The sequence below is a fragment of the Pan paniscus genome, chromosome 5, assembly GCF_029289425.2.
Source record: "Pan paniscus chromosome 5, NHGRI_mPanPan1-v2.0_pri, whole genome shotgun sequence".
Lineage (NCBI taxonomy): Eukaryota > Metazoa > Chordata > Mammalia > Primates > Hominidae > Pan > Pan paniscus.
In genome coordinates, this window is record NC_073254.2 from 33,982,414 (window position 1) to 33,997,961 (window position 15,548).

The 15,548-nt window shown below is 38.1% G+C and overlaps 1 long non-coding RNA gene across 1 annotated transcript in view; it reads right to left on the minus strand.

Moving 5' to 3' along the window:
- LOC103786875 (uncharacterized) overlaps positions 1 to 15,548 on the minus strand; it is a 565,497-nt gene that overhangs the window by 317,930 nt on the left and 232,019 nt on the right. The window lies entirely within an intron of this gene.

Consider the following 15,548-nt stretch of genomic DNA (forward strand, 5'->3'; position numbering starts at 1 on the left):
TTGCTAGCCTTTTACCCAGCTGTAAATTTGTGACTCTGAGCTTCCATAATCAGAGGACTGAAGCCATTGTACTAAGAACCTCAAATCTTAGTATATAGTTCCACTGCTTTTCTTCATGCCAGGTGAGGCAGACAACTGAGCCCACAGTGAGCTGATGGTTGACAGACCCCTCTGAGAGATCTGTCTGTGGAACTCCCTTGGTAGATAGATGGCTATGCTATGCTGTGAAACATAGTTTCTTTGTGTACAAATTGGAATAACATTTAGATGCCTGATGATGCTTTACAAGGCCTTCTCTATTAAAAGATAGTTATTTTTCTACTCTCCCTTTAGAGGCTTCTTCTCAACCCTAATTTGGTCCCACTGCTTAGAGATCACTATGCTACCATTTGGCATAAAATTGACATAAAATTGCATGTCTTCCAAATTGTCCCATAATAAGCTGAAATATACATGCAAGTATTCATGTAATATAACTTTTATATCAATGCAATGTATTCATTAATTAATGTGTTAATTCATCAATTATTTGTTGAACACCTACTAATTCCAGGTATTGCCAAAGAAGCCGGACACTGTGAGAAGGTATAATGAATACAAGTTCTTTGGCGTGTATTAAAAATATGAGGCTTACATGGGAAACAGTCAGTTGTTAATATACACTGTACATCATTCAGGAGATATTGTATATAAAAGCTATTTCAGACACTAAGGCATTTGGTCCAAGGCATATTCTCTACATTACAAGCAAATTCTATTTTGCTTATTCAAATAATTCTTGGCATTTTGAATGGTTATATTTTAAGTTGTCATATCTCAACCCAACATGCAGGAAGTGACCTCGCTTTGAAACATTGTGTTTAATCAGGAGTTTTGATCTGGTGTGACATCAGTGTGCCTGTTGCAAGAAACTGTTCTAAGTCCAAGAGCAAAAGCCATTGTCTCCATTATCTGTATCACACCTACAGATGAGCTGGATTTTGCCATGGGATGTTGAAAGGTAGAAGTTCACAACCTGAGGCTTTAGTTCTGAAGGATAGGTTCAGATAGCTGCAGAAATGGAAAAATTATTCATCACCCTATGAAGAACTACTACAGAGACCAGAATGTTCTTCTGAAACCAATGGGAAGCAGGGCCTGCCGGACTGTTTAAGATATGCAGCCAGTGATTTCTTGAAAGAAGATGAGAGGAGAGAGGGAAGATTAGGACAGAACTAGCAAGAGCTGTGAGGGGAACCGGCAGAAAGGAAAACGGCCGATGCCAAGTTGTCAGTGGAGAAGGAGTGTGATGCTCTTACAGCGCTAGAAGAGGTCAATAAATCACCACCCTTATCTTGCAAACAGAGCCTGTGACTTCAAAAATTAGCTCATTTATTCTGCACAATTAAATTTATTGAAGTGTGACAGTAAAAGTTTAGCAGGCAGTGAAGCAGAAAGCCAGCAACAGCCGAGGCGAGCATCTGAGTGAATGACACAATTAGTTGATTTTCATTTTATTTATCAATATAATTATTGAATTGTATTTATCCTTTTTCACAGATTTCTACAATTATTACTGCTCGGGCCTCTAGGGAAAGAATTAGTTCGAATTCTCAGACTAAGTTAATGTGATTATGGAGCTGCTAATAAAAGGAAAGTTCTTTAAAGTGCTACACAATCTTGTATTCAATGTCACTCCCATCATCGGGCTTAGAAAACCAGTCCCTTTTCATGTGAATGTGGTAAATTGAATTTAAATTTGTATATGTATGGAATTCCCCAGGTGGGAACTGAGCTGGGGCTGGTCAATGCCCTCCTTTCTGGGACTGTAAAGGATTTGTCTTGTATTTAAAATTGGAGACCAGAATATTTGAATATGATGAAAAAAGAAATCCTCAAGAATTTCCTAACCTTTACGAAGTCTGGAAAAGAAAGAAGGATAGAGGTGATGGAACTGCTTTCTTTTTTGTTTTATCTTGGCTTTATCAGGACTTGGCATTCCACTATGTCCCTGTGAAAGCATGTCAAAAAAAAAAAAAAAACAGAACAAATATAAGTTGTTAAGACAGTATGCAAGTTCTAGAGGAGAGATGGAGCGCAGCCTGCCACACAATTTCTGGGAACCTAGTTTATCCCCCTGAAGCAGCAGTGTAGGAATGTACCAGCGTACCAGCTGTATGAATCTGAGTCATCTTCTCCCAATACATCAAGACAATGGGTGCCAAAGTACACCCTTCCTGCATGGTCCGAAAAATAACCCATTTCCTAGAGAAGGGAACTCAATCTCATTCATCATCTCCAGGCCTTTCAGTTAAATGTTTTCTTGGTCTGAGAGACGGTCAGTTTCTCTGTGAAGGTGGAGTGAAGACAACTCAAGTTCAACTTCTAATAAACCCAACAAAGTATATAAGTTCCCAAGAAACCTGTTAAAGCAGTGATTTTCAAGCTCAGAATCTATAAGGATCATGGGGTACAAGTTAAAATGAAGATTCCTAGGTCCTATCTCCAGAGAGGAATTGGGCTTGCATTTTAAAATGAATATTCCATTGGCTGTGGCTTGGGAACCAACTTCGAGAAATATTAGAAGTGCTAAAGTAAATCATGAACTTGAATAGTGGCAGCTCTTCCAAAGATAAACGGTTCTGCCATCCATAAAACTGGGAGAACTGCTGACTCACAGGTGAAGAAAACACTAAATTCTGACCCTAATATAGCACCTAACACACAAACTAAAGCAGGATTTATCACTGCCACATATTCAGCGTGATCATTTATCTAGTTCTTATTAATGTGGGATAATACTCATAGAAAGAGCTAATATTTATTGTCGCTATTATAACCCAAAATAATTCTTTCCTTTTTTAAAGTTTTATTTCAGGTTCAGGGATACATATGAAGGTTTGTTACACAGGTAAACTTGTGTCATGGGGGTTTGTTGTACAGAGTATTTCATCAACCAGACATTAAGCCATGTACCCAATAGTTACCTTTTCTGCTCCCCTCCTTGCTCCTACCCCCACCCTCAAGTGGAACCCAGTGTCTGCTGTTCCCTTCTTTGTGTTCATGAGTCCTCATCATTTAGTTCCCACTTATAAGTGAGAACATGTGGTATTTGGTTTTCTGTTTTCTTTATTTCTCTTTTTCTTCAACTTTCCAATTTAATCTGTCAGTAAGACCTGTCTGTTCTGCATCCAAAATATGTCTCAAATCTGTCTACTTTTGGTAACCACTAGTTTAAGTCTGCTAAGTCTCACTCTGGAAGCTCAGTGTGGCTGAAGCAGAGTGGGTAAGAGAGTCCTGGATGTTCATATTAGTAAGCTAGCCAAGGGCCAGATCATATAGGGTCCTGTAGGCCCCCGACTTTAGACTCTATTCAAAATGTGATGGGAAACCACTAGAGTACTGAGATGTCATAAGCATCAAGATGTGATTCATCCTTTTAAAAGGTTCATTCTGACAGCTAAATGGAGTACAGGCTGTTAAAAATATATAAAATGAATTCAATATTAGATTAAATTCTGAAGTCACGGGACACGATTTTAGAAAGATACTCTAGTCCATTGTTAATTGCCAAATAAACAGATCTCCAAGGGGGATGGGGAAAGTCTCTTCTTTTATGACCCATTCCTTTGTAATTCATAAACTATCTTTGACATGATTGCACCCAATCTAAGTGATACTATAACTCAATTTTTTGGATACATACTTAAATTAGATTTCAAATGGTCACAAAGATTTAAGTATCATTCTTCTCCCTGTGCATTTTGAGAGAGGCTAGCAATGAACTACATAGTTCAAGATAAAGAAAACACATAATTTGTCAGAAGATATATAATACAGAGCATATAAATGTCTATCATTCATAAGCTTGTATCATCCTGGGCTAGCAAGACAGAAATTTTTATCAGTGTCACTTCCTACCTACCTATTCTTTTTAAAATGGGGGTGGGGTGGGAGGTAGGGTGTGGAAAAGAGTATAAAGTATTCATGAGTCATTGGACAAAGGTCTGACTTACCTCTGTGATGACTGGACTTCAACATAAGAGCACAGGAGGCCAGGTGCGGTGGCTCATGCCTGTAATCCCAGCACTTTGAGAAGTTGAGGTGGGTGGATCACTTGAGGTCAGGAGTTTGAGACCAGCCTGGACAACATGGTGAAACCCAGTCTGTACTAAAAATACAAAAATTAGCTGGGCATGGTGGCACGCTCCTGCAATCCCAGCTACTTGGGAAGCTGAGGCAGGAGAAATGCTGGAACCTGGGGAGATGGAGGTTGCAGTGAGCCAAGGTTACGCCACTGCACTCCAGCCTGGGCGACAGAATGAGACTCCATCTCAAAAAAAAAAAAGAAAGAAAGAAAGAAAGAGCGAGCACAGGGGCTAAAATTATGCCCAAGTGGAATAAATATACTTCCTGTAAAGTGAAATAGAGAGGGCCAAATAGTTCACTTCCAGTTAAAAGAGTGGAATGAGATATGAAGTTTACAAGTTGATTTTCTAGTGCCTAAGATGTACCCGTGGCCAAGGGCTAATTGTCAATTTACATGTGTGCACAAATTTCAAACACAGCTTTCAAGCTGTATGTGAACAAGCTAAATGAACTCCAGCAGCTCTGTTTGAATATAATGTTTCCCTGAAATTTTTGTTTCTGTGGCAGACACTTTAGACCTTGAAATCATTTTCGGTTGAATTCCCATTCACACTCTCTTAATAATACCCAATACCAAATGCACATATTAAAATTTCCAAGAAATTACCATTTTCTTTGGAGTTGGGCTTCCCAGAAATCTCTCTCATGGATTTTAATGCATGTGCTGTAAATGAACCAGCTTTTGCATTTCATTAGGACAATTGCTTTTATGACATATCCTAGGTGAGGGGCTGATAACTTTCCCCAAAGAGTGGATTATATCTATGTATATTGAGACACAAATATTGTTAATCTTTTCGGAGGCTCTCAACTTATCTCTCTTTCTCTCTTTCTCTTTCTCATTTTATCAGTGAGAAAGACCCATGTCAGGTCACCCTTCCATTACTGTATTTTAGTAAAACACCACACTGTGAGATACAGGATCTGTTTCTGGAGAAATGGTGAATGAACCAGATGACAGAGCCCAGAGGATAGGGAGTTAACTCCTCATGGAGTGAAACTAGGCCAGTTAGAAGTGAGAGATGGGAGATAACTAGGCAAATACATTTCCCATTCTTTCTGTCTGTGGGTTACTCTGGAGAGAGGTTCTCCCTATAAACTTTCTGCAAAATCCTCATGTACAGAATTAACAACTCTATTGAGTGACCTATGGCTTATTATAAAGTAGTAGCCAAGGTGATAAGACATTGCATTCCATTCTTACTTTGCTTCCTGTATCTTTCACTCTCACCTTCATTGCCATGATCTTGCATCCCCAGTAAAATGTTAACATTGATTCCTTGTCTTAGGATCTGCTTTCTAAAAGACCCAGTAAGACACAGTGTTTTCTGTAGATGTGGAGGAAGGAGGCAATTCAACCAGCTTAACACAGCCACTAAGACTCACAACTCTGAGTAAGCATCAAAATTATCTGTGATTCTTTTTAAAAATACAACTTTTTTTTTTTTTTTTTTTTGAGACTGAGTCTCACTCTGTCACCCAGGATGGAAGGCAGTGGCACAATCTCCACAATTTCAGCTCACTGCAACCTCCACCTCCCAGGTTCAAGTGATTCTCCTGCCTCAGCCTCCCAAGTAACTGGCATTACAAATGTGAACCACCACGCCCAGCTAATTTTTGTATTTTCAGTAGAGACGGGGTTTCACCATGTTGTCTGTTTTTTTTTTAAATTTATTATAATTATACTTTGAGTTTTAGGGTACATGTGCACAATGTGCGGTTAGTTACATATGTATACATGTGCCATGTTGTGCGCTGCACCCACTAACTCATCATCTAGCATTAGGTATATCTCCCAATGCTATCCCTCCCCCCTCCCCCCACCCCACAACAGTCCCCAGAGTGTGATGTTCCCCTTCCTGTGTCCATGTGTTCTCATTGTTCAATTCCCACCTATGAGTGAGAATATGTGGTACCATGTTGTCCAGGCTGGTCTCGAACCCTTGACCTCAGGTGATCCACCCGCCTTGGCCTCCCAAAGCGCTGGGATTACAGGCATGAGCTATCGCGCTTGGCCAAAAACACAGATCTTTCACCAACCTCCTGCCTGAGCCACTCTGAGTTTCCAATGGTAGAGCAGCTACAGATTTACAAATCCCCTCCAATAATTTTGATGCACTGATAGGTTGCCTACAGTCTAGGGAACTAATACTACTCTGACCTTTCATAAGACAGGGAGTCGAGATCCAGGAATAGGAGATTATTATATCACTTCCCCCACTAGAACCAGTTAGCTAGACAGGCTTTACAAGTTTAGATTGAAACGCAAATATAACAAAGAAAACAACATAAACCCTTATCAGGGTAATGTATCATATCATGCCAAAATGTAATAAAACTTACACAAATTGATAAATCTCATTTGCCTCTCTAACTTAAGAAACCCAAAAAAGTGGCTTGCTCTGTAAGATCACCTACGTAGTTAATAAGCAACCTAGAACAAGAACCTGCCTCGTTATTTTTCAGGCCAGTTTTCTACTCCACTTCCGACTGTGATGACAAGGCTGGGGCAAGAAATGATTTACCACGAAAGATGTTTTTCTTGTTGTTGGTGTTGTTTGTCCTTCATTTATTTATTTATTTATTTATTTAGAAACTTTTATTTTAGGTTCAGGGGTAAACTTGCAAGTGTGTTACATAAGTAAATTGCGTATCATGGGGGTTTGGCATACAGATTACTTCTTCACCCAGATGGTAATAAGCATTGTACTTGATAGGTAGTTTTTATTCTTTTCTTTTTTTTTTTTTTTTTTTTTTTGAGTTGGAGTCTTACTCTAGTCGCCCAGGCTGGAGTGCAGTGGCGCGATCTCGGCTCACTGCAAGCTCCGCCTCCCGGGTTCACGCCATTCTCCTGCCTCAGCCTCCTGAGTAGCTGGGACTACAGGCGCCCGCCATGGCACCCGGCTAATTTTTTGTATTTTTAGTAGAGACGGGTTTCTCCGTGTTAGCCAGGATGGTCTCGATCTCCTGACCTCGTGATCTGCCCGCCTCGGCCTCCCAAAGTGCTGGGATTACAGGCGTGAGCCACCGCGCCCGGCCCTTGATGGGTAGTTTTTTGATCCTCACTCTTCTCCCTCCCTCCACCCTCAAGTAGGCCCCAGCGTCTGCTCCCTTCTTTGTGTACTCAGTGGTTAGCTCCCGTTTATAAGTGAGAATATGCAGTACGTGGTTTTCTGTTCCTGTACCACAAAAGTTTGAGTGTAAAAAGAGAACCAAAAAAGAAGGCCAGAAATAAGAAAAGTGGTAGCAAAACGGAAAGCGAGGCCTCTCCAAAGGTATGTTTTTCTAACTTCAACTTGGGCTTGGAGTTGGCTTACATGCCCCCTCCTTGACTGAGTCACTGACAGCCACATCCTTGGACTTAATTTGACCTCTGACGCACACATTGTAAACCTCTGATAGGGTGAAAAAGACAATGAAACATGGTAAACATTTATTTTGGTTCTGCCTATCTCACTATGTAGGAAACCAAGAAGAAGAAAACTAGGGAAACTTTCACGTGTTTGAGTTTCTTCTTTTGCGAGCTAGAGAACAAAAATTGGAACTTTGATGTAATAGTTTTCACTAAGAACAAAATACAGTATTAGATTCATTCACCTTGGATACTAAGATGACATGTTTTCACAGTTTATCATTTTAACAAGATTCTATTAGGATACATAGCTATTTAACTGAAAGTATTTAAAAGAAGTGAGTTAATGACAATCCAATAAAAAAATTTGATTACTAGAAAGCAAAACAGAATTACTATTTATGCCATGACTGTATGAGCATTATGCCATAGTTGCTGTTCTAAGCATTTTATGTGCTTTTAAACATTTAATCACTGCCACAATCTTATATATAAGGTATTATTATTCTGATTTTACAGATAAAGGAAAAAGGTAGAGTTGGGTAGGTGGGTAGTTAAGAGGTTAAGGAGTTGGATTTGCAATTCAGATCCAACTCCAAAGCCCATTTTCTTTCTTCTATACTGTACGTACCATGGGGTTACCATAAATATTAGATAAACTTTAACAACTTCAGCTACATATCAAATGATATCATTAAGTAAAATCCTTAATTTAGAGATTTGGAAAGACATTCTTTTCTCTTTGCAGACTATCACATAGATAGTAGATTTGCTCCTCATGTGGAAATAAAAATGTTTTGAAACATATTCAATCTTCTTGAAGTCACTTTCAATCTCTTTTCTCAGGCTAACTAGTGTCAAACCATAAATGGCTATGATCCTCATCCAGCTAAAATTAGCTTTGTTTTAGTCTTGTTACGAAAAGCTGTTGGATGTGCAATAGGCTAAGAAAGTTGGATACAGATCACCTAAAAATGAAATAGCATAGGAAAGAATTATTTTTCCACCAATAAGCTGTGCAAAAAATATAACATATTCACCAATGCCAGAGTATGTAAATCACAGAGTAGTTATTGGAATAGAGTTCTGAAGCACATGCCCCATTACTAATGAGTCCATTTTGCCTGAAGGGCTTTCTCCAGCCTCAGTCCTACTCTCTTCTCCTAGAGCATCAATTTCAGTAACTATCACCTTTTGTTAGAAATCCTCCCCCGATATTAAAATGTTCTGGCTTTCTTATCAGTGGATTCTCGCCCAATATTTTTTATCCAAAGAAATTTTACCAAAATATATAAAATAAAATGAAGTGTTTTATATATTTTGTTTAACCTTTACTACTAGTAATATAACAACTAAAATTTATTGAGGCCGACTGCGGTGGCTCACGCCTGTAATCCCAGCGCTTTGGGAGGCTGAGGTGGGCAGATCACCTGAGGTCGGGAGTTCAAGACCAGCCGGGCCAACATGGTGAAACCCTGTCTCTACTGAAAAATACAAAAATTAGCCAGGCATCATGGCTCATGCCTGTAATCCCAGCTACTCGGGAGGCTGAAGCAGGGAGAATTGCTTGAACCCACGAGGTGGAGGTTGCAGTGAGCCAAGACCATGCCACTGCACTCCAGCCTGGGTGACAGAGCAAGACTCCATCTAAATAAAATAAAATAAAATATAAAATAAAATAAAATTATTGAGCACTTAGGTGTAAACAGGCACATTTCATACATTTTCTTTTCCACATTCCCCAACGCTTTGTGCCATAGGCATCATGATTTTCCTCTCTCTCTCTTTTCTTCTCTTGCTCCTTTTTTCTCTTTCTGTCTTCTCTTTCTCTTAAAAATGTTCAAACTGAGACTCACCAAGCAGAATTATTTGCATAGGATCACACATGCACACATGGGAGTCAGGCCTGCTCAACTCTCAAACCCAGCTCCTTTGCCTGTAAGGATTGCATCGGCAGGATGTGGGCCAGCCTATGTAAGGCTGTGGGTCAAAGAAAATAGATCCCCTAGGCTGCTTGAAGGGTGGTGGTGGTAGTGGTGGTCATTCTGTATTTGCTATCCAAAAATAACTGATATTATTAGATTGATGCAAATGTAATTGCATTTTTCACCATCAAAAGTAGTTGCAAAAACCGCAATTACTTTTGCACTAATCTAACTACTTCAATTTTCTTGAAAATTTAGGTAAGACTGAGTCAGGTCCTCACTTTTTCTCAAAAAAAAAAAACAAAAACATAAAACCATAAAACAACAAAAACTTTAAATTTCCTTTTTTTTTTTGGCAACCAACCAAATTGATTACATGATTCAAAGGCTTAGTCAGCTCTATTTTTCTCCAAAATACCTCAGCAGGCACTTTTTAACAGAAGACGTACTTTTGATAGCTACGAATTAATTATTTTTGACTAATATTAGATTCTGTTTCGTCTTACTACATTGAGCACATTTGAAAGATATTTCTGTGAGTCTGAACCCTGTGTGTTTTAGAGTCCTTGGCATATGCAACTTTTTGTTACATTGCCCATGTTGTACCCAATAAAGTTAAAGACTTTTCAGAATTTCGGAACCGCTTTAATGTGAGGGGGTTTTGGGGAATGCTATTACCCTCTCCCTATTTGACTCAAACTCCCATCTGACACCCTGGGCTGAATTTAAGTGACGCAGCCTAGCCCTTCTGCTTCTGCGGGAGATGACAGCTCTGTCTTCACGAGAATTTGTTAGCTGTTAGAACTTTGTGTTCTCCTGGTAGATACTTTAGGAACTTCTGATATTCACTCAAAGCCCCAGGTGACATAAAACTCAGAAGAGATGCAGTGAAGAATTGGGAATGACAACTAACAAATACTAAAGTATCATTTCACCCAATTTCTGGCCAGGCAGAAGGGAGGAAAGGAGGGAAGGAAGGGAAGGAGGGACAAAGGAAGAAAAGAAGGGGGGGAAGGAGAGAAGAAGTGAGGAAGAGAGAGAGGAAGGGGAGAGGAAGAAAGAAGAAAGAAAGAGAGGGAAAAAGAAACGAAAAGAAAAAAATGTTTTGGTTACGTGTTTTTGTTGCTAGATCTACATACACAAAGCCAAGTGGAAAGTTGAAATTAATTAGATGAGTAAACTAGAAGATAAAGCTTTGTAATAGATCCAGAGAACTCTGTGATATGACCGACCATCACATTAGTCTTACTGATAATACAGTTGTTTTGGCCTAAAAAGCAGTTGAAGGAGGAGTGGTAGAAGCTGGAGATGTGTCTGGAGGAGGCAAGATGCAAATGAAGTGGAAGGTGGAGGCAGAAGGAGAAAGCGGGGGTGGGGGGGGTGGGAGGGGGTGGGGGGGATGGGGGGGTGGGAGGGGGTGGGGGGGATGGGGGGTGGGAGGGGGTGGGGGGGATGGGGGGGTGGGGAAAGCAGAGTCGAGTAAGGCCTGCAAAGAGGGAGACAATATTCACCCTGAGAAAATAATTTCTTTTCTTTTTTTTTTCTTTTTCTTTTTCTTTTTTTTTTTTTTAGAGGGAGTCTTGCTTTGTCACCCAGGCTGGGTGTAGCAGTGGTGTGATCTCGGCTCACTGCAACGATTGCCTCCTGGGTTCAAGCAAGTCTCCTGCCTCAGCCTCCCAAGTAGCTGGGATCATAGGCGTGCACCTCCATGCCCAGCAAATTTTTGTATTTTTGGTAGAGATGGAGTTTTGCTGTGTTGGCTAGGCTGGTCTCGAACTCCTGACCTCAAGTGATCCACCCACCTTGACCTCCCAAAGTGTTGGGATTACAGGCATGAGCCACTGCCACCCATCAAAAAATAATTTCTTATAAGCTTCTTAATCTTTTGAGTATTCTAAGAAGCCACAGTAGTTATTTCTTTATTATTTTTGATATAGGACTTCACAATTTATTAACTCTTTAAGACTATAATCTGAGTTTTATCTAATCTATCTCTTGAAATCTCTCTCCAAAATATATCTTAGTCATTTACTTAATAATCAATGTATTATTATGATCTAATGATACTACTTGGTATCATAAAATATTAAACAACACAAATTTCTGTGTGGCATTAATAAGGAAAATACCTCATCAGGTCCATATATTTATAATAATAATTTCAAAATCACTTATATGGGCATTGATACAAAAAGTGTTTTGAAAAAATAAAACAAGGCTTTCCAACATGTAATAATAGTCACTTGAAAATGTCTTGCCCTCCTCTCATTCTGGTCTTCCATCATTTTCCAAGCTAACGAAATCTGATTCTCTAAATAAAATCACAGTAGATATGAACATCAGAACATCAGGAAAGGCTATCTTTCCTCACATCTGTATTCCACACAGAAAACCTAAGAGGCTGAAATGAAAGATCTTTTGGAAACTCCATCCTCAGTAGCTCAAAATTTTACACTTTTATATTTTCTCAGAAATCTGAATATAACATTCCCAGATATAATTTCCCCAATGCTTCCTTAAATTAGATAAGAAAATATTGTTGTTCATCATCCAGGAATAGCAAATCAATTGGTCTAAACATGAAAAGTAAAACAATCTAAATGGATATACTTGTTTCTCCTTTGATAATATATGATTTGCTCATAAAGTTATGAATTAAGCTACTTAACAGGTTATTGAAAATCTGATCATGTGAACATTCTGTTTTTGGATGTTTTCTTGGACATTTTACAAGAAACAGAGTAAAATAGACACCAAATCCAACAGATCACCTAATGAAAGAGAAACAAATTTAGAAGTTGACAGTTCTGTGCTAGTATCAGTGTAAAAATACACGACAAAATCAAAATTATTCCCATGGCCTACTGACTATGAAAATTTGATTTTTTTTTTCCCCCTGTAGCTGTTTAGGCAACTAGTTTTAACTCAAATACACAGTTTTGTAGTTTGGCTGTTTCATATGTACCATAAATTTGTTCCCTCTTTGTAACTACTGATAAATGCTCTTGATTTGAATTGTGTGATATATGTTTCGAAACAAAAATAAATGTCCTACACTTGTATATACTTTTCTGTTTACAAAACACTTTCATACACATTACCAGTTCTCACACTAAATCTATGAGCTAAATTACTTTGCCCATATTACTGAAAAGAAAACTAATGTTTAGAGTTACAAAATGACTTTCCCAAGGACACAAAGCTAGTCAGTAGTAGAAACAAGATGGCAACCCTCTTTATCTGTGTCTCAGCCCAGTCAGCGTCCTTTTCCTCTACACAACAATTAGCTCCTTCCAAGAACTACCCATGAATATAGGTACTGATTCCTACCTTCAAGAACCTTCTATCCCTACTGGGTCACAGAACTGTCCAGTCAAGACCAAGTCATCTATCCCTTTTTCTTTCAGTTATCTCTTCTGCACCTGCTTTGTTTGAAGAGAGGTAGTAATACCCAAACTTAGGAAATAATTCACAGCCCTTCAAGCAAATTGGCCTATTAAAAGCGTGCGTTCATATGCACTACTGTAAAAGCACAGTAATTAGATTTATACCTTATGCTCCCCAGCCAACAATGGATTAAAATGGCTGTGTCCTTTCTAAAATTTCCAACCTTAAAACAGGGATTATCTTTTGCTTCAAAGTCACCTTCAGGTAATTTTCTCTAAACAGATAAATAAGTATAAAGTTGAATTTTCGTTTTTGGATGATTCTTTGCAGTTTTCCTTGAAATGCCAATTAAAAATTTTTTTTTCATATGTAACATACCCAAATAGAGGAACATACTAAAATTTAAAATTGGCATGAGGCTACTAGACATTCAGAATTTACTTAAACTTACTTGAATTTACTTAGCAAATTTCCTTAACATTATTTCCTAGAGATGACAAAATCCTTTGCCTTAGAAAAGTCTAATAAAAATGTGTACTTTTACCTTTTGCTAGACAATGCAAAATCCTAAGAACATGTAAATTCCATTTATCACCATCTCTTCTCATACACTATTATTCTTCTTATGTATTTTAATTCTACATATTTTAAAATTCCGCAGATATTATAATTATTATTGTCTTACATAGTCAAAATCAATTTAGATTTAGGTGCATATTTACCCCTTTTCTTGCTCTTCCTTCCTTTTTGCAGCTCTGAATATCTTCTGAGATTATTTATCATCTTCCTAAAAAGTGCTTTCTATAATTTTAATTAAACGTCTTCAGCGGAAAGTTCTAACCACTCCATTGCCTTACCTAGACTCTAGTGATGTCTTTCTTACCACTTTTACTTTCGAAAGATACTTTCACTCAATATGGAACTTCAAGTTTGTAGTTGTTTTCTCTCATTATTTTGAAGCTATAATTTCATTGTATTCTTGCTTCTGCATTTTTTTTTTTTTTTTTAGTGAAGACAACTGTTAGTATAATTTTTCTCTTCAATGAAGGTAATATCATTTTTCTCTGTCCAGTTTTAGGATTTCTTCTATAATTTTGGCTTTCAGCAACTTTGCTGTGATGTCTTAAATATAATTTTCTTTATATTTATAGTGCTGGAGTTTATAGACCTTTTATAATATTGGGCTTTATATCTTCTACTAGTTTTGGAAAACTCCCAACCATTGTCCCTTGCAATATTGCTTCTACCGCATTGTCTTTCTCTTCTCCTTCCAGTATTGCAACTATATGTATCTCAGTCCTTTTCACTACTTTTCTTCTTTCTCTTACACTCCAATTTTATTCTTTTTGATTTCAATTTGAAATTTTTTTGTCATATTTTTCAGGATAATATTTCTCTCTTTCTTCAATCTATCTACATTAAATTAAATATGCTATTGTTTTTAAAGTTCTTGAATTTCCATTCAGTTCTTTTTTCTTTTTAAATATGTTTTAGTTTCACACAAAAATCTTAATCTGAGTTTTCAACATAGTAAGCATAGATATCTTTAAATCTTTGCCTACAAATTCCATTTTCCAGATCCTCTCTAGGCATTTTTCTATGTTTTATTTCTCTTGATATTCAGCCTTCAGTCATTTGTCCTCGTTCTGCTGTTTTTTGGTTTTTGGTTTTGTTGTTGTTTTATGGACGGGGTCTCACTTTGTCACCCAGGCTGGAGTGCAGTGGCATGATCATGGCTCACTTTAGCCTCTAGCTCCTGAGCTCAAGCAGCCCTCCTACCCCAGTCTCCTGAGTAGCTGGGATCACAAGTGTAAGCCACAGATCCTGGTTATTTTCAGCTGAGTGCAGGACATTGCATTTTTATAAAATGTAGAGATAATCTGTAACCTAGAATGGTATCTTTCTTTAACAGGAACTTATGTTTGCTTTTGGCAGGCAGTCAGGAATACTTGCAATGCTAAATGATCTTAATCTAATCATGAATTAAAATAATTTGTAGCTGGGTTTCAACCCCTGCAAGAACCTATTTGTTATTTTTCACCTTATTGTAGCTCTTTGGGATTTCAACCGAGAGTCATGAAGTTTACTACAATACCACACTTTCCTTGCTGGGCCAGGAAGTTCTATTTTCCCAGATCTGTAAATCTGTCAAAAATTCAGTTGATCTTCTTAGACTCTCAGCCACTAATTTTTGGAATATATGATGGCCTGAGGAGAAAAGAAACTCTCAAAGGAAGCTTTTATTTTTTTCCCCCTCTGGCTTTCATTCTTCTCCTTGGTTTTGGTTTCTATAATTCCTCACTGCCTTATTAGCTTTCTAATGCATCAGTAAGATGTATTTTTATACTGTGTCCAGGTTTTTCAGTTGATCTTAGCAGACAGTCAGAATTTCCTAATCCACCATTACTAGGAGAGAAGCTCTGCACTATCGCAAGAAGAAAACAAATACAATAGTGTGTCTGTGGTACATAGGATCTTTACATTTGCAGCCAAAAAGGAATTTAGAAATTATCATTTAATTCAACTCTCTTGTTTTACAGATGAGCAAAATAATGGTAGCTGGTTAAGCCAGAAAGATTGGAGGAAAACCTGTCCCTCTGCATGCCCCTCTTTGAATGTGAGACCTTATACACATTTGGAGGAGGCATGAAGAGGCTCAACAGGAAGTAAAAGTTGGAGGAGAATACTGTCTTAGCTTTAAATGTGTTCTCCAATCCATACACAGATCCAATGGTAAAAGTGGAAACTGGTCAGGC